Source organism: Hemiscyllium ocellatum, chromosome 20 (genome assembly GCF_020745735.1).
Source record: "Hemiscyllium ocellatum isolate sHemOce1 chromosome 20, sHemOce1.pat.X.cur, whole genome shotgun sequence".
Classification (NCBI taxonomy): Eukaryota; Metazoa; Chordata; class Chondrichthyes; order Orectolobiformes; family Hemiscylliidae; genus Hemiscyllium; species Hemiscyllium ocellatum.
The window spans coordinates 12,033,522-12,053,315 of record NC_083420.1 but is presented as its reverse complement, the minus strand read 5'-3'; the positions used below and the strand labels follow the sequence as shown (position 1 = coordinate 12,053,315).

Here is a 19,794-nt window from a genome sequence, read left to right as displayed (position 1 = left end):
ATGATGACAGGTTTTACAGTGAAACAACACGGCTCCTGTGGTACAGTGGTAGTCTACATACCTCTGGGTCAGATGGTCTGTGATTATGTCTCACCTTTGCTGGGGATGTGACATAACATGTCTAAAAGAGTTGATCAGAAATAATTTGCAATTAAATAATTGGCATCAAGCTGTGTAAGCTGTGTCATATAAGCTAAATGGCCAATCTCAATGATGATGTAACAACCACTAAACAAATGAGATCAACACGGCTTGGCTGTACATTATTAAGATTATTTTGAACCGTTAATCAGTATTTGTTTTACAGGGGGAACAATCCTCATGGGTTCATAAACATGCTCTCAGCTTCTTTCACAGGATGAGGCAGATGGAATAACATTCTGGCTGGTGAATCAGATCAGAGGTCAAGAAACAGGTACAAGGTCCCATTGCATTAGTCTGGGAATTCTACACAATCCGAAGAAACTGAAAAAGAAAAGATGCAGAAAAATAATCAAAATAAACTACAGGAAGAGAGTTTTTCAGAAGGTAAGTGCTTATTTCCATTAATATGTCTTTAGTCAACATACTGACTTGGAACACTTTAGCAAGTTGAACAGTGAGCCTGTGAACAAATTTCACAGGTACAATCCACATTTATGTAGAAGTAAGTAACAACGTCAGTGACTTCATCTGGCAAAGGAGCGATGCTTTTTTGAATAAACCTGTTGGACGATAGCCTGGTGTCATGTGACTTCTGACCTTGTCCACCCCCAGTCCAACACTGGCACCTCCACATCAGAAGAAACTGAAATCAGTGTGGAAAATGTTAATCCAACATCATCACTGGAACAATCTCATCTATGTACACTGAATATATATTACCCCACACTATAAACATTATAATTGCTGACAGCCAAAAATAACATATATTGCAATCTTCAAATCACAAACTCTTTATCTGAAACTCCCTGGACCTTTATGCAATGTGGGATTGCAGCAATAATGTAACTTCAGCATGTATAACATAATCAGCTCAGTCTGATAGTAACATTAATTCATGGACCCCAGGTGGCAGTAAATGCCGATCTAGATGGTCTCTGAATAAACAATGCAGGCATTTATAATTTAATGAATTAAATTTGTGAACCCAAGAATGATTTCATGTTTAAAGAAAAGACAGCATTCTCATTGGAATAAATATTGTTCACTGCTGTTGTATTAGAATGTTCGACTTTGAAAAAACAAAAAAAAACAGTTACAAATATGCAATGGGAAAATGGTCTGGCACTCTGGCTCTCGATCGTGTAACAGAACATGATATTGATCATTTCCCATCAGCAAGACATCAGCAAAAGCTTCACGTCTGTAAAACTGCAAACAGGCATTTATTTCAAGCCACATGCGTCTTAGTAAAAGAGAGAGCTGAAACAGTAAATGGCAGAGCCATCACAGGAAAAGCCAAAAGGTAGGAGCTGAGGAACGGGGAAGCTGTGGATAACTAATGGAGGTGACAAAGGGTTAACTCAACTTGGTATTCTTAAAACAGTGGAAGCAAAGTCAGTGATAAAAAAAGGTTTAAAAATATTCAGTCGCAATAGTTCAACTGCAATTTCAGGCAGGAGGATTTTTGAGTCATAGAGATGAACAGCATGGAAGCAAATCCTTCGGTCCAACTTGCCCATGCCAATTAGATATCTTAAATTAATCTAATCCCATTTGCCAGCACTTCACCTATATCCCTCTAAACCCTTCCTATTCATGTACCAATCCAGATGCCTTTTAAATGTTGTAATTGTACCATCCACCATCACTTCCTCTGGCAGCTTATTCCACGCATGCACCATCCTCTGCATGAAAAGGTTGCCTTGGATCCTATTTAAATCTTTCCCCTCTCATCCTAAACCTATGCCCTCTAGTGTTGGATATTCCTATAATGGGGAAAAGATCTTGTCTATTTACCCTATCCATGCCCCTCATGATTTTATAAACCTCGATAAGGCCACCTCTCAGCCTCCGACGCTCCAGGGAAAACAGCCCCAGCCTGTTCAGCCTCTCCCTCTAGCACAAACCCTCCAACCCCGACAGCATTCTTGTAAATCCTTTCTGTACCCTTTCAGGTTTCACAACACCCATCTTATCGAAGGGAGACCAGAATTGAATGCAGTATTCCAGAAGTGGCCTAACCAATGTTCTGTACAGCAGCAACATGATCTCCCGCTTCATATACTCAATGCACTGACTAATAGAGGCAAGGAAATCAAACACATTCTTCATCCTCCTTTCTACTTGCAACTCCACCTTCAAGGAATTATGAACCTATACCCCAAGGTCTCATTGCTCGATAATATTCCCCAGGACCTTTTTTTTTAGATTACTTATAGTAAGTAAGTAACTTACAATGTGAAAACAGGCCCAACAAGTCCACACCAACCCGCCAAAGCACAACCCGCCCAGACCCATTCCCCTACATTTACCCCTGCACCTAACACTACGGGCAATTTAGCGTGGCCAATTCACCTAACCTGCACATTTTTGGACTGTGGGAGGAAACCAGAGCAAACCCATGCAGACACAGGGAGAATGTGCAAACACCACACAGTCAGTCGCCTGAGGTGGGAATTGAACCCAGGACCCTGGCACTGGGAGGCAGCAGTGCTAAACACTGTGCCACTGTGCTGCCCACTATTCTGAAAGGCAAAAATCTAAATCCTTATTCAATTAATTATCTAAAGTGAAGTGTTTGATGTTTTTGGCAATGAAAGGTCAGAAAATATCCATTTGATCAAGGCAGAAGTAGGAGACTTTATCATAGCTGCAGAAGGTAGGAAACTCCTTGAAGAAGTAAGTAGACATCACTTTGATTGTTAGAAAATGTCAACAAATCCTATCAATGATGGGAGAATCCAATAAGCAGTACAGAGATACAGTATTACAAAGAAACAGATTTATAAAAATTAAAATCAGTAAATTCCTACAGAACACTAGAAATATATATTGAAGCTTTGTATTACAGCATTATACTGATAAAATGACTGACAAATAAAGGAAACACTGGAATACTTCTGTGGTACAGATTCCAGCAAGTTCCACAATCATTCAATTTAAAACAGCTTTGTTAAATGAATGGAAACAAAAAGAACAATAGGGTTATAGCCATATTGCAGATTTAAAATACCATTACAGTAATGAAATTAATCAGCACATTGATTAGATTACCTACAGTGTGGAAACAGGCCCTTCAGCCTAACCAGTCCACACCAACCCTCTGAAAAATTATCCACACACTCCTATTTCCCTCTGACTAATGCACCTAATACTATGGGCAAATTAGCATGGCCAATTCACCTGACCTGCATATCCTTGGGAGGAAACCAGAAAGTCCAGAGGAAACCCACGCAGACACGGGGAGAATGTGCAAACTCCACACAGACAGTCACCTGAGGCTGGAATCAAACCTGGGACCCTGGTGCTCTAAGGCAGCAGTGCTAACCACTGAGCCACCATGCCACCCCATGCAAATAAATGAAAAAATACATAATACGTTGTAGCAGATTCAAGGTGAGAGAAACATTGGGAACACAGGATTGGACTTTATATTCTTAAGGTAGACTATTGCGTCAAAAATAAATAGTAACAGTGAAACTGAGCAAGTTATTCCATTCAATGGGTGTGATTGTAAAATGAATTATTTACAGACAAGACAGTAAAGACAGTAGAGTCATTTTAGATTATGTCTTCATAACTTTTTATTTAAAAATCAATAGAATTCTATAAATAGCAAAATTTAACAGAAGAGTTCAACATCCAGGAAAATGTGTATCTAATTTAATTCATAACTTTGATAGATTAATGAAAACTGTCATTATGTGGCTTGAGGTCAGAATTTATGAGACAGACTTTTTGTTGGAACTCTTGCTGAAGCTTCATCAGATTTCCTAAAGTCAAAGGAAGATTTAACTTTGGAGAAAGCTATTCAAAGTGTGCTGGAAGCAGAAACTAGTAAGACTCATAGACATAGACCTGAGGTGAGGAAGACCAATCGTACTGCAAACGGGCAACAGCCAATTCATATTATTAGGTACGGATATTCTTTAAGGAGGCAAGTGGCAGTCCTACTGAAAGAAAAGGTCAAACACCAGATGCTAATCACTGGTGTCAGCACTGTTAACGGACAGACCTCACAGTACACAAATCTCCAGGCTTCAATAATAAATGCAATATTTGCTAAACTGTGGGTCATTTCCAGAAGTTCAGAAGTAGGTTATAGTTTCAGAAAAGTAGAAGTACTGGCAGTCATGTACATAAAAATGCCTACACAATAGAGCCTCACTACTATTTGAAAATAGAGACTTAATTGCTGATGTATTTGCATTGGAGAAGATAGCTGAGGCAGTCCTGGGGAACTAATTAATCCGGATCAGCCAAAATAGACAGAAATGGCTTATGTCCTGTTGGTTTTACACTTGATACAGAGACAAGTGTTACTGTCCTATCAGACCAGTTATTACAGCTGAAGAAACAGAATTTACAGCCTACAGTGCTGAGAATATTCAGGTAGAATAACAGAAGCAGAGGAATGTTACAAATTACGCAACAACACAACGCAGAGTCTGAAAATATGTACATTATTTGCAAACGAGGAACTGTGCTGTTCAGCTTGCACACAGGTCTTGATTTCAACTTCCTCCGAAGAGTTGAAGGAGGTCAACAATCCCCAAAGGCAACAACTGGCCCAGAAGCAAATAGCTGCTCAATGAATGGTCCAGGGACCAGTGGTTGCTGAGCAACCAGTCAAGAGACAACCTGGAGGAGAATTAATTTGGCTTCAAAGTCTCATGGCAGAACCCAAACAGATGAAATCATCCAAGTGGGTTCCTTTATTTTGGCATCAGACCATAAAACCATAAGACCATAAGACATAGGAGTGGAAGTAAGGTCGTCCGGCCCATCAAGTCCACTCCGCCATTCAATCATGGCTGATGGGCATTTCAACGCCACTTATCCGCACTCTCCCTGCATCTCTTAATGCCTTGCAAAATTAATAATTTATCAATCCCTGCCTTGAAGGCATTCAATGTCCTGGCCTCCACTGCGCTCCGTGGCAGTGAATTCCACAGGCTCACCACTCTCTGGCTAAAGAAATATCTCCTCGTTTGCATTGTAAATTGACACCTTTTAATGTTAAGGCTATACCCATGGGACCTAGTATCCCCGCCTGATGGAAACAAAATCCCAGCATCCACCCCTTCTAAGCCATGCATTATCTTGTAAGCCATGCACTATCTATATAAAGTATACCATGTAAAGAAGTTGTTTCACATTGTCAATGTATAGGGAGTCATAGACTTCACAACAGTGATAAAGATGTTCAAAAACCCAAGGAAAATAAGTTACGGGAGCCAGAGCAATGCCCATAGATTCAGAACATGGTCAAGAAAATGAAACTGTCTGGTCCCAACATACAAGATGCTGTAAAAAACAAACTAGCTCTCTCTGTTAAAAGCAATTGCCTGGTTCAGAAGTCCAGGATATGACAAGGAAGAAAGTTTACATTTCAAAACAGCAGTTGTCTTCTAGGAAGGAACATTGAGAAATTAAGAATCCTCCAGACAGGACAATGGATCAACCACAATGTCTGTAAAGAATGACATTGTCTGCAAAGGAGGTCTGATCGATAAAATATCCTTCAGTGGAAAATTAATCCAGGGTCAGATCCAGGGTCTTTGAGGGAGTGACACACCTTCTTCCAAATCCAAACAGATTGTGTTCTGAGAAAAGTGAAACATTGAGACTGCCTGCATTTGTGGGGTACGGTTAGGGTAGTGGTCAATGTTATAGAGGTATATCCATGATTATAAAATGGTTTAACTGTGGGGGGTAAAAAACATTGGCATCAAGTTCTGGAAGTTGCCATTGTGCACTGAAAAAGATAGTAGAGGGAGTATCACTAAGCAAATGTAGCTTGTATTCCCATACAATAAATCTTTGTGTAATCTATTAACAATGTATATGCTCTACTGTGGGGGTGTATCCTCTTCCGTTCATCACAGGATAGACCCACAATAAAGCAAAGATCAATTAGGATTGGTGACATTGAATTACCTCAAACATCTCGTACCCAGTGCCACACTGATAGAGGTGGTAAATACCATACGGATCAGTAATCATCTGGGAAAATATCATGCGACTAAGAGCCAATTACTTGTTGAAAATTCCTTATATCCCTTGATTTGGAAGATTGACTCAGTCTGAAGCCTGTTGGGCTGCGAAACATTTTCTTGCTCATAAATCTTCTTATATTCCAATTACCCAACATCAGACCTGCAGGAGGACAGCACTGCAGCCAACAATGAAAAAGTAGGCATCCTGATTGATATCTCAATGCTTCTGTACTGCCAGTTGGACACAGGTTTTACATGAAGCATTTGGAAACATATGTGTTGATTTCTGTGAGAGAACACATTTTATTCAAACTAGCATAAATGCAAATGGCTGACCTGTTAACATTACCTGCTGCAGTTTGTGACTTTCTATACATTCGCCGATTAACATCCTACAGAGAGTTGGGTTCCTGTTGAGACAGATGTCCTGGAAGTTTATTAACAACGCTAACTATTTACACAGCTATAATATCACAGACTTGCAAATTCTAAGTTCTGAGCTCACTAATGTTGCAGTATATTGCAGACATATCAATGACTGACTGAAGACACTTCACTGACTCTATTACATAAAGAGACTGACTGAAGGTGGGAACCTTATGATAGGACATTACATGTCATGATGTAATACAACTGCCTGAAAAGTATAGTCCTGTATGGTCCGAATGCTTGCCAAAATGCAACATTCCCCTTTTTCTCTTTAAAGAATGTGAAACCAGTTCCAACTATATTTCAAAGAAGCATAAAGATGTATGATTTCCATATATTCAGATAATGCCTTGATGGATGTAAAACATGACCAGATATATCATAAGCTGGCAATGTAACTTCACTCTGTGATGTCTTATCTGTCATTATAGATGGATATATATCATTTATTATAGATGTTTGATTTGATTTATTATTATCACATGCACCTAAGTACAGTGAAAATTTTGTTTTGCGTGCAGTACAGGTAGATCATACTAAACAAAGATCATAGGCTGAGTGAACAGAATGAGGAATACAGAATTACAGCTGTAAAGAAGGTGCACAAAAAGTAAGATCAACATTCGATTTGAAATTTGAGAATGTCATTCAGAAGAAATTGTTCTTGAACCTGTTGGTACAAATGTACAGGGCAGTATGGTGGCTCAATGGTTAGCACTGCTGCCTCACTGCACTAGGGAGCCAGGTTCAATTCCAGCCTTTTGTGACTGTCTGTGTGGAGTTTGCACATCGTTCCCGTGTCTGCGTGGGTTTCCTTTGGGTGCTCCGATTTCCTCCCACAGTCCAAAGATGCGCAGGTCAGGTGAATTAGCCATGCTAAATTGCCCGTAGGGTTAGGTGCATTAGTCAGAGGGAAATGGGTTTTGGAGAGTTGGTGTGGACTTGTTGGGCCTAAGAGCCTATTTCCACACTGTAGGTAATTTAATCTTGGCATCAAGTTCTGGAAGTTGCCGTTGTGCACTGGAAAAGATAGTAGAGGGAGTATTGCTAAGCAAATGTAACTTTAAGGCTTTTTATTTTTATTGAGAGAGATTATAACCGGGGTGGAAGGGGTCATTGATGATGTTAGCTGCCTTTCTGAGGCATCGAGAAGTGTAGATGGAGTCAATGTGTGGAAGTTTGGCTTGCATGATGGTTGCTTGTTATTTGCCATATCTCTGGTGTTTAGCTCATTGCTGTGTGTGATGGATGCTAGATGATATATAATGCAGAAATGTCTATGTATTTGCAGGACTGGACCATCGATCATAACTTATACCCATATGGGTTTGTGCTTTTTTTGTGCTTTGTCCTGGTTGAAGTTGGAGTAACAGCTTGCATGCTCATTAACCATGTTATTGCAGCATTGTTCTCCCTTCTTTCCAGTAATGCATCACGCATGTACGTTTTGGATGGTGAGAGTGTGTGAGGGAAGATATGTGTGGATCTGTTTACCAAATATGAGGATAAACTGTTGTTCAGAAGAGTAGTACAGAGATAAAACATAGCCATTTGAAAATCTTCACCATGAGTTTGACATGTAATGACCATGCATTTTACAGGATAGTTGTATTCTGCAAAACCATTGAATAAGGGTAATGAGGGGCGGAGGCAATATATTGAAACTTCCATTTCTTGCATATTCTGAGAGGCCTGAACAGAATACATGAAGAAAGGCTGCTTCTCCTTGTGAGACACTCCAGGACCACAGGCTTCGATGTCAGAGTCAGAGGTCACCCATTTGACACAGAGATGAGGATATCTTTTATTTCTCTCAGTGCATAGTGAATCCATGGAATCCTTTGTCGCAGAGGGCTGTAGAGTTCAAGCTGTGAAATCTATTCAATGCTGAGACTCAGAATTTCAATCAGTAAGGGTTACTGGGAGTCAGCAGGAAAGTGGCGTTGAAGGTTATCAGATCAGCCATGATCTCAATAAACGCCAGAGCAAATTAGATAAGCTGCCTGGCCTATTGCTGAACCTACCTGTAGTATTACATCGCTTTGGAAGAGTACACTAGATTAGATTGGATTGCTAACAGTGTGGAAACAGGGCCTTCGGCCTAACAAGTCCACACTGTCCCGCCAAAGCATAACCCACCCAGACCTATTCCCCTACACCTAACACTATGGGTAATTTAGTATGGCCAATTCACCTAACCTGCACATTTTTGGATTGTGGGAGGAAACCAGAGCACGCGGAGGAAACCCACACAGACACGGGGAGAATATGCAAACTCCACGCAGAGAGTCGCCTGAGGCGGGAATTGAACCCGGGTCTCTGGCGCTGTGAGGCAGTGCTAACCACTGTGCCACCGTGCCACCCACAAGTGGATGCAATTTGTTAAGGTGCACCAAATATACTGAATATGGGGTCAATGTCTCATTGCACTTGATGGTATTCTTAATTTGTGGCACAGAAGGCAATTTTAGTGAAATCGTCAGTCACCAGAGTGCAATAGAGTCCTTCAGTGTTAAAACAAAATCAGTCACATTCTTGTACCTTGCTCAGAAGGAATCTCATGTGGAAGGAGAGATTTGCTTGATCATTGAGGTTGATGTGACCTGATTAGTTAATTGCTGTTCTTATTAATGTCGGGTCAGTAGGTGGAACCATGTGCCAATCACTTGTTATTTTTCTGCACCCATATGACCTACTTGCACACCACCCAGCATCTGTTCATGAAGAATTACAACTTGTTTGCATCTGAAGATTGCATTGACCTGGCATCCTAGCTCATCTCTAAATGATTATAAAGAACAGGCTAGTTTGATTAGAAGTGTAGAGGTCTCCTGCTAATAAAGATCTTTACACACTGCTGCTCATCATCATTCGAAACAGCTTTCTGAGTCTGATCTCGGTGGCTGTGGCAGAACATGCCAGATTGATGTTGCGTGTGGAACTTTTGAAATGGACGGGTTATTTTTACTTATGAACTGTTGACATGTAACTCCACTATTTAAAACTCTAACCCTTTCATAAATCTCCCCCACACATGAATGTAGACTGATACAAAAAGACGTGGTTGTTATGAACAAAGGGAAAAACTGCGAAGTACAGAGATCTCTATCCACATGGTATGCTGAAATGATCCTCTTGTCAGGACATGCTGCTCCTCAATCACCTTTCTCCAGGTACTTTCCCTTGCTTGCAGAAGGCACAGGGTGACTGCTTCACATTTATAAAGTCTCTATCTTATTGGTGCAGAGTAATAGTTCACACCAACTGAAGAGGCTAATAAACTGACATTCTTTGGGCTTGAGGTTTTCTTTTACTGCAATGATGAAGGATAGCTCCTTCCTTTCTTAATGTCTTCTTCACAAATATTTACACCCACATTCTGCTAGGTTGCCTGGGATTAGAGTGATGCTGGAAAAGCACAGCAGGTCAGGCAGTATCCAAGGAACAGAAAAGAATTGACATTTTAGGCAAAGGCCCTTCATCAGGACTGATGAAGGACTTTTACCCGAAACATCAATTTTTCCTGCTCCTCGGATGCTGTCTGACCTGCTGTGCTTTTCTAGCACCACTCTAATGTTGACACTAATCTCCAGTATCTGCAGTACCCACTTCTGCCTAAGTTTCCTGGGAGCCCACCACATAGGTATTGGCAGGCAGACAGTTTTTGCATGGTCTGCACTTCACAAACCAATCAGCTACTGGTTGCCAGCCCAGTCGCTTTCATCCACAGCTTGTCTGGAGTAACCTTCCCCATTGCTTGAAGAAACAGCTGTGTAACTAGCACTTGCAATGAGCACTCTTAAGGAGTACAGTCATCCTTTCCACAATACTTGGTTATTAAACACATCCTTTCCTCATTTCAGTCTACAATCAAAATGACAGAAAACTAAACAGACCCAGTCTTCACATTACATACAGGTAACTAACTGACTGACAACATTACACTGACCCCATTTGACAGACAGAGTGATGGAAGGTGACATGGGTATCCTATACCAGCATGCCACATGTCATAATGTCATGTAACAGTCTTAAACCTATGTAGTCTGTAATCTATGCTAAATACAATATTACCGTTATTTTGAAATAATAACATTTAAAAGAAAATGATATTTGAACATTGAGGTTATCAGAAAGACTCTTAAATATTTTTACTCTTATTGAGGGATCTCATATTGGCAACAGAAAATTATTTTTAAAAATTCATTCATGGGACATGGGTGTCACTGGCTGGCAAGCACTTATTGCCTGTCCCTAGTAGCCCCATGAGAAGGTGCAGGTGAGCTGCCTTCTTGAACAGCTGCAGTCCATGTGCTATAAGTTGACCCACAATATCCTGAAAGAGAAAATTCCAGGATTTTGAGCCAGTATTAATGAAGGAATAGTGACATATGACCAAGTTAGAATGGTGAGTGGCTTGAAGGAGAACTTGCAGATGATGGTTTCCACATGCAACTGCTGCCCTTGCCCTTCTAGATGGAAGTGGTCATGGGTTCGGAAGGTGCTGTCTGAGGATCTTTGGTGGATTTCTGCAGTGCATCTTCTAGGTAATACTGTTGCTACTGAGCAGGTGGTGGGAGTAGATGTTTGTGGATATGGTGCCAGTCATATGGGCTACTTAGTCCTGGATGGTGGCAAGCTTCTTGAGTGTTGTTGAAGCTGCACTGTTTCAGGCAAGTGGAGAGTATTCCATCACACCCCTGACTTGTGACTTGTAGATGGTGGACAGGATTTGGGGGAAATCAAGAGGTGAGGAGGTCTCAGGATTTCCCCAATTCCCTCACAGACATGTTTCTAATCTTAGTTCAGTTCTCTGTGTTCTGTCTTAGGGATGCGGAAATAAATGCATGTCATTCCATTGTCACCAATATCCTTCGACTAGAAAATGGCAAGCGTACATGTGACAGTCTTCACCATTGTCTGGTTCTTAATTTGAGAATTATGTCTCCTCAAGGTCTGCCGTGGGTCTTCATGTGGCTGCACAGCTGAATGCCAACCACAGATCTTTGGGTGCGTTGGCAGGACATCCCGTGAGGTAGCGGGATGCAGAGTGCAGGATTTGTAATCTTTTCTTTCTTCCTCAACCTCTTTGTTAAGATCATTGGGACTCAAGCCATGATGTAACTTGCGGAACGTGACAATGTGAAAGATCCACAGCCAGTTCCTCCCAGTCATTAATGTTATTGTTAACTTTCTTCAAGGCGAGCTTGATCGTTAATACAGAGTAACAAAAATTGCACTGTGCATTTTGTTCACTTGAGGCTACCATATGGACATGTGTCAGCAGAGGAAATCTGTTCAGTAGAGTTAACAAATAATAAATAAAAATCACATTTAACAACTCATACTATTCTAATTCTTAATGTCTGTAAGTATACACCTGTTTCTGAGCGATCCTGAGGCACAGTGGTAGTGACTCTACCTCTGAGCCTGAGTTCAAGTCCCACCTGCTCCAGCACTCTATAACGACATCTTGGGACAAGTTGATTAAAGATATCTATCTCAGATTCTGTCCCAAATTTTTCCCAGTCAAATATCAGGAAAGACCACGGGGAGTGTTCAGGACATACAAAGATGTGAAAGGTGCTATATAAATGCAAGTAACTCCTTTTTTGTTTTCACTCAGTTTCTCAAAAAGCAAATTGCTGGCATTTTAACTTATTAACTCTCTGTAGTAGATGACACTCCTGATTTCTAATGGCATTGCTGAACAAGCATAAATGGCTGTGTTATTAACCTGCCAATTCTGTATAGCGACGCTAGTAAGCCTTGTTTACCTAGAAGGCAGTAGGATTTGACTCTGTAGCTACTCTGTATTTTTAATTTTCAGATGTGGACATTTGACGAACTATATAAAAATGATGAGAACACAAATGGGGCTCGAGTTCATTTCTTGAAGGATCACAAACCGAGTCCTCAGTCATAGGGTGAATATGCCATTGGAGGCAGACTCTGTGATCTGCTGAAGTGATAAATTGTCTGAAGTCAAGTGATGACAGGAAGACTTTCATATCTGCACCTTGAGTGTTCACTGTCAAGGTCATTTATCACAGCTTAGGGAAACATGAATCGTTTATCTCTGGTTTGAGTTTTGCCATAAACATTTATGATCAGAGTCCCACATCAGCCTTTATTTCCCCTCCCGAGTTAATCTCGCTGAGATTCTGATTGGTATTTTTTCCAATAAAATTGCTACCCCTTCCCTTAATTTACTCTGTTTGTGCAGTCAACTGTCCCTGACATGAAATCCAAAATTCTCATGTTTATCTTAATCTGCAGGTAATCACTCTATCGACCGTGTTTCAAAGTTGCTTTTGGTTCCAAAGTTGGACAGATTGTTGATGGAAAATTAACCTGCACAATGTCTATTCTGGCTATTCTCCTAATGCTAGATGTTTGTTGTTTTCTCAGGAGACTCCTATTTCAATGATGTATCCAGGTTTATCTAGTATTGCGTGGGTGGCACAGAGGCCAGCATTGCTGCCTCACAGTGCTAGGGACCCTGGTTTGATTCACGCCTCGGGCAACTGTGTGTGGAGTTTGTATATTCTCCCCGCGTCTGCATGGGTTTCCCCTGGGTGCTCTGGTTTTCACAGTTCAAAGATGTGCAGGTTAGAATGGAATGGCCATACTACATTGTCCATAGTGTCCAGGGATGTGCAGGCTAGGTGGGTTAGCCAGGTCAATGTGGGATTATGGGGTCTGAGTGGGATACTCTTCAAAGAGTTGATACAGATGTGATAGGGTGGATGGCTCTTCTGCACTGTTAGCGTTCTATGATACAGCATAAATGCTGTTATAGACCCATTGGGCCAAATGATCTACCTCTGCAAATTCTATATATACCTGTAGGAACTCATGTTGACCAAGGTGCCCATCACAAGGAAAGTCATGAGCAATACAGGCACAGATCCTTAATGAACCTGATGGACCCACAATGTTGACTTACACCTCTGACCTTTCAATAACCTGGTGTGACAATCCTTGTTCCCCTATGCATGGTGTGTGCAATTAATTTAATAAACTCACGAATTATAAATGCCACTGCTTCTGACATTGACAATGTTTTTATAGAAAAAAAACCACTGTAATATCTTTTGTTCACATTGTGGACGATTCGAGTTGAATTTCATCCTTCCTCACTCCATTACAGAAATGTCCGCATTTTGTAATCGAATGGATCAAGAGTTTCTTCTTTATCCTTTCTTGGGATGGGGACCTCACTGATACGCCTTTGTATTGGGTAACTAAATTGGCTAACCTTAGATCCCTAAAACCATGGGGTGACACGGTGGCTCAGTGGTTAGCACTGCTGCCTCACACAACCAGGGACCCAGGTTTGATTCCAACCTCAGTCATCTGTCTGTATGGAGTTTGCACATTCTCCCTGTGTCCGTGTGGATTTCCTCCGGGTGCTCCGGTTTCCTCCCACAATCCAAAGATATGTAGGTTAGGTGGATTGGCCGCGCTAAATTGCCCATAGAGTCCAGGGATGTGCAGGCTGGGTGGACTAGCCATGGGAAATGCAGGGTTGCAAGGATGTAGGGGGTGGTCTGCTCTTCGGAGGGTCAGTGTGGCCTCAGTGGGGGGTATGGCCTGGCTTCCGCACTGTAGGGATTCAACGATTCTAAAATGGCTAGCTATAGTAGAGGTCAAACAAAAACAGAAGTTTCTGGAGAAACTCAGCAGGTCTGACAGCATCTGTGGAGCGAGAGACAGAGTTAATGTGTCAAATCCAATGGGCCTACTTCAGAACATTTCAGAGGACATTTGGGCCTTGGCAGGTAAGGATGGTGAATGGCAGCTTTCCAAACCACAATTGCCATCTCTAACACTAGTTTTATTTTCCAGGCATACTTCATGAATTCAAATTCCCACAGAAAGAGAAAACAGTAGCACCAGCAGAAACAATAATTGAGATTGGTAATTCACCAACACCTGGCTGTAGGCAGTAACTATCAGGAATAATCCACTTTACTGTCACTAGGTGGACATGGTAGTCACTGGTAGCTTCAGGTATCATAGAATCCCCACAGCGTGGAAACAAGCCGTTGAGCCCAACCCGACCCTCGAAAGAGAAATTCACCCAGACCCATTCTCCCTTATCTGTAACCCTGCACTTCCCATGGCTAACACACCTAACCTAAACACTATGGGTGATTTAGCACAGCCAACCCACCAAACCTGCACAGCTTTGGACTGTGGGAGGAAACCAGTGGAAACCCACACAGACACAGGAGAGTGTGCAAACTCCATACAATCACCTGAGAGTGGAATCAAACCTGGGTCCCTGGTGCTGTGAGGCAGCAGTGCTAACCACTGAGCCACCTTGTCACTCTGTGGTAGGCTGGTACTATTGACTCATACTGGCAGCTGGATAGTAGACATCTGCACCCCTGTGGGGGCAAACCTGCAGGCTGTTGGTCATAGTAACTAGCCATGAGTAAGTCACAACTGATGTGTTTACTCCATAGTTTGGGTTCAAAGGTATTTCTGATCTGAATAACCATTCCCCTGGTAGGTGCCAGTAGGGACTGGTAAATACAGATTAGCACCTTTTCTGGTGCCAACTGATTTCTCCATCTGGGCCATTAACTCCCATTATTTCATTTGAACCTTTGACTCTGCAGCTTTAGCCTGGACCTCTGGTCACTAGTCCTGGGCTTAGCGTAATGCTAACATCTTTCCTTCCACTTCTCTAAAAAACTAATCGGATGGATCCGTTTTTGTCCAATGTGTGCAGGAGGGTTTCTGACACAGTATGTCGAAGGGCCAACAAGAGGGGAGGCCTCACTGGATCTGGTGCTTGGTGTTTAATTGAGTGATAGGTGAACACTTTGGAGACAGTGACCATAATTCAGTTACATTTAGTTTAGCGATGGAAAGGGATAGGTACATGCCACAGGGCATAAGTTATAGATGGGGGAATGGCAATTATAATGCGATTAGGCAAGACTTAGGAGGCATAGAATGGGATAGCAAAATGCAGGGGATGGAGACAATCGAAATGTGGAGCTGGTTTAAGGAACAGATATTTTGTGTCCTTGCTAGCTATGTCCCTGTCAGGCAGGGAGGAAGTGATAAGGTAAAGGAACCGTGGTTTACAACAGAAATTGCATCTCTTGTTAAGTGGAAGGAGGAGGCTTATGTGACGTTGAGACGAGATGGTTCAGATGAGCTGAAGAAGAGTTACAGATCAGCGAGGAAGGATTTAAAGAGAGAGTTAAAAAGAACAAGGAGGGGAGATAAGCAGTCTTTGGCATGTAGAATAAAGGAGAACCCTAAAGCTTTCTATAGGTATGTGAGGAATGAAAGGATGACTAGGGTAGGAATAGGGCCAGTCAAGGACAGAAGTGGAAAGTTGTGTGTGGACTCTGTGGAAATTGGAGAGGTGCTAAATTAGTATTTCTCATCTGTTTTCACTCAGGAAATGGGGAATATTGTAGAGGAGAAGAATGGGAAACAGTATTAGACTAGAAAGGATCTAGGTTAGGAAGGAAGAGGTGTTAACCATTCTAAAAGGAGTGAAAGTAGACAAGTCCCTTGTGTCGGATGGGATTTATCCGAGGATTCTCTGGGGAGCTAGGGAGGAGATGTTGGATACCTTGGCCCTGATCTTTGAGTTCTCATTGTCTACTGGTTTGTACCAGAGGACTGGAGGATTGCAAATGTTGTGCCCTTGTTCAAGAAGGGCAGTAGATTGACCCAGGTAATTATAGCTGGAAAAGCGCAGCAAGTCAGGCAGCATCCAAGGAGCAGGAGAGTCGACGTTTCGGGCATGAGCCCTTCTTCAGAAAACTTCCTGAGGAAGGGCTCATGCCCGAAATGTCGACTCTCCTGCTCCTTGGATGCTGCCTTACCTGCTGCGCTTTTCCAGCAACACATTTTCAGCTCTGATCTTCAGCATCTGCAGTCCTCACTTCCTCCCAGGTAATTATAGACCACTGAGCCTCATATCTGTTGTAGGAAACATTTTGGAAAGGATTATAGGAGATAGTATTTATAGTCATCTAGCAAGTAACAAATTGATTGCAGATAGTCAACATGGTTTCGTCAAGGGCAGGTCATGTCTCACAAACCTCATTGAGTTTTTTGAGAAGGTGACCAAGCATGTAGATGAGAGTAGGGCAGTTGACGTGGTATATATGGACTTCAGTAAAGCTTTTGATAAGTTTCCACATGGTAGGCTGTTGGAAAAAATGCAGAGGCATGGGATTGAGGGTGATTTAGCAGTCTGGATTAAAACTGGCTTTCTGAAAGAAGGAAAAAGTGGTTGATGGAAATATTCAGCCTGGAGTCTGGTTACTAGTGGTGTGCCACAAGGATCTGTTTTGAGACCACTGCTGTTTGTCATTTTTATAAATGACTTAGATGCAGACATAGGTGGATGGATTAGTAAATTCACAGATGACATTAAAGTCGGTGGAGGAGTGGATAGTGTGGAAGAATGTTGCATGTTGCAGGGGGTTTTGGATAAACTGCAGAATTGGGCTGAGAAGTGGCAAATGGAGTTCATTGCAGATAAATGTGAGGTGATTCACTTTGGGAAGAATAACAGGAAGGCAGAACGCTGGATCAATGGTAAGATTCTTGGTAGTGTGAATGTGCAGAGGGATCTTGGAGACCATGTATACAGATCCCTGAAAGTTGCCACCCAAGTTGATAGTACTGTTAAGAAGGCGTACGGTGTGTTAGGTTTCATTGGTAGAGGGATTGAGTTCTGGAGCTGTAACATCATGCTGCAACTATACACAACGCGGCCACACTTGGAATATTGTATACAGTTCTGGTGGCCTCATTACAGAAAGGATGTGGAAGCATTGGAAAAGGTGCAGAGGAGGTTTACCAGGATGTTGCCTGGTCTAGACGGAAGGTCTTATGAGGAAAGGCTGAGAGACTTGGTTCTATTCTCATTAGAGAGAAGAAAGCTAAGAGGGAATTTGATAAGACTATAAGAAATAGGAGTGGAAGTAAAGCCATTCGGCCCATCGAGTCCACTCCGCCACAGCAGTGGTCTCAAAACAGTTCCTTATGGCACACCACTAGTAACCAGACTCCAGGCTGAATATTTCCATCAACCACTTTTTCCTTCTTTCAGAAAGCCAGTTTCTAATCCAAACTGCTAAATCACCCTCAATCCCATGCCTCTGCATTTTTTCCAACAGCCTACCGTGTGGAAATTTATGGGCATTTCAACGCCACTTATCCACACTCTGGTAGAGACATACAAGATGATCAGAGGATTACATAGGGTAGACAGTGACAGTCTTTTTCTTAGAATGATGATGCCAGCTTGTACGAGGGGCATAGCTACCAATTTAGACAGATGTCAGAGGCAGGTTCTTTACTCAGAGAATGGTAAGGATGTGGAATGCTCTGCCTGCCAATATAGTTAACTCAGCCACATTAGGAAGATTTAAACAATCCTTGGATAAGTACATGGATGATGATGGGATCATGTAGTGGGATGGGCTTAGATTAGTTCACAGATCGGTGCAACGTCGAGGGCCGAAGGGCCTGTTTGGCAATGGATTGTTCTATGCTCTATGTCACTCTATTTGTCACTACAAGGTATTTTTACACCAGAGGACTTAGAACTCATAATCTTATTTCTCTTGGCTTTGTTCCAAAGTGTAAACAAATTTTGAGTTTATCCCAGATGGAAAAGAAAAGTAACACTTGGAAATGAATATATTGGTCATGCTCGAGCTCCATGTGAAGTGTATAAGACGCGTTGGACCAACTTGTCAAATTCACTAATTTAGTGAATTAGAAGGCTCACTGGACTAGAAACATTGACTCTGTTTGTCTCTCTCCTGCTGAGTTTCTCCAGTACTTTCTGTTTTTGAGCGATTCACTAATTTTCCTGCTTTGTCCTTCAGTACAGTATTAAGGGTCTCCTGGTCCAGTGTGTGTATACAGGGATAACCCAGGTTCCCAAAAACCCAATGATAGACTATCGGAGTCGGAGAAAGTGAGGACTGCAGATGCTGGAGATCAGAGCTGAAAATGTGTTGCTGGAAAAGTGCAGCAGGTCAGGCAGCATCCAAGGAGCAGGAGAATCGACGTTTCAGGCATAAGCCCTTCTTCAGGAATGATACTTAGAGTCATTGAGTTATAGAGACGCATGGCAAGAAACAAACCCTTCAGTCCTAATCATCCATGCCGAACAGAGATCCTAAACTTTTCCTAGTCCCATTTTCCAGCATTTGGCCCATATCCCTCTAAATCCATCCAGATGCCTTCTAAATGTGGGAATTGTACCAGCCTGCACCACTTCCTCTGGCAGCTCATTCCATACATGCACCACCCTCTGTCTGAAAAAGTTGCCCCTTAAGTCCCTCTAAAATTTTTCCCCCTCACCTTCAATTCTCTACTACAGGAAGCTTTTGGGGTCAGTTCATTCGATATATCCAAGAGGGAGTTGGACATGGCCCCTGAGGCTAAAGGGATCAATGGGGGGTTGGGGAGAGGGCAAGAATGGGATATTGAGATTACATGATCAGCCATGATCATATTGAATAGCGGTGCAGGACCGAATGGCCTACTCCTGCACCTATTTTCTGCGCTCCTATGTTTCAACCTCTGCCATCTAGCTTTGGACTCTCCTGCCCTGGGGAAAAGATCTTGACTATTCACCTCTATCCATGCCCCTCATGGTTTTATAAATCTCTATAAGGTCACCCCTCAGCCTCTTAAAAATCAGAGAACAAAAGTGACAGTGGAGCATTGGTTATAGGTCAAAACAGAATCAGTAGTAAAATCCTGATGCAGCCTACCTCCAGCACTGGGTCGACAGTACAAACCTCCCTGCACCCTTGCGGAAAGACACAAACAGAGTGACACATAGCTGACGGATCTCCTCTCAGACAAAGTGGTGGACTAATCTCTTTAAACTTAACAAAGGAGAAGGCAATTGCTTAGCTCCAGGGAGTTACGTTCACTAAATAAAAGCGACTCAGGGCTTTAGTGCCCTATTTTAAAATCTTGTCTGCATCATGAAACCCGCCCGTTGAAATAAAAGGCTGGTCTTGAAATATACAACAGGCTAGTTACCAGCTGAAAGCGAAATGACTCCAGTGTTTTGGATTTGACAGTCCATCAGCCCCTTCAGTTTCATGACAGCATTATATAACTATTCGCATTCAGTGCTGCACTTCCAACTTCCCATTAAGCAAGTCTCCTCTCAGCTCTCTTGTGTTTTGTCAGCTCTACCTTCAAG

The 19,794-nt window shown here is 42.2% G+C and overlaps 1 long non-coding RNA gene across 1 annotated transcript; it reads right to left on the bottom strand.

The window, feature by feature from the left end:
• Positions 1–252: 252 nt before the first annotated feature.
• LOC132825138 (uncharacterized) lies at positions 253–19,492 on the bottom strand. Its single transcript, XR_009645755.1, has 2 exons — positions 19,352–19,492; positions 253–465 (listed from the first exon to the last, which is right to left on the bottom strand). It is a non-coding gene; the product is annotated as an uncharacterized LOC132825138 (long non-coding RNA).
• Between the last annotated feature and the right edge of the window lie 302 nt (positions 19,493–19,794).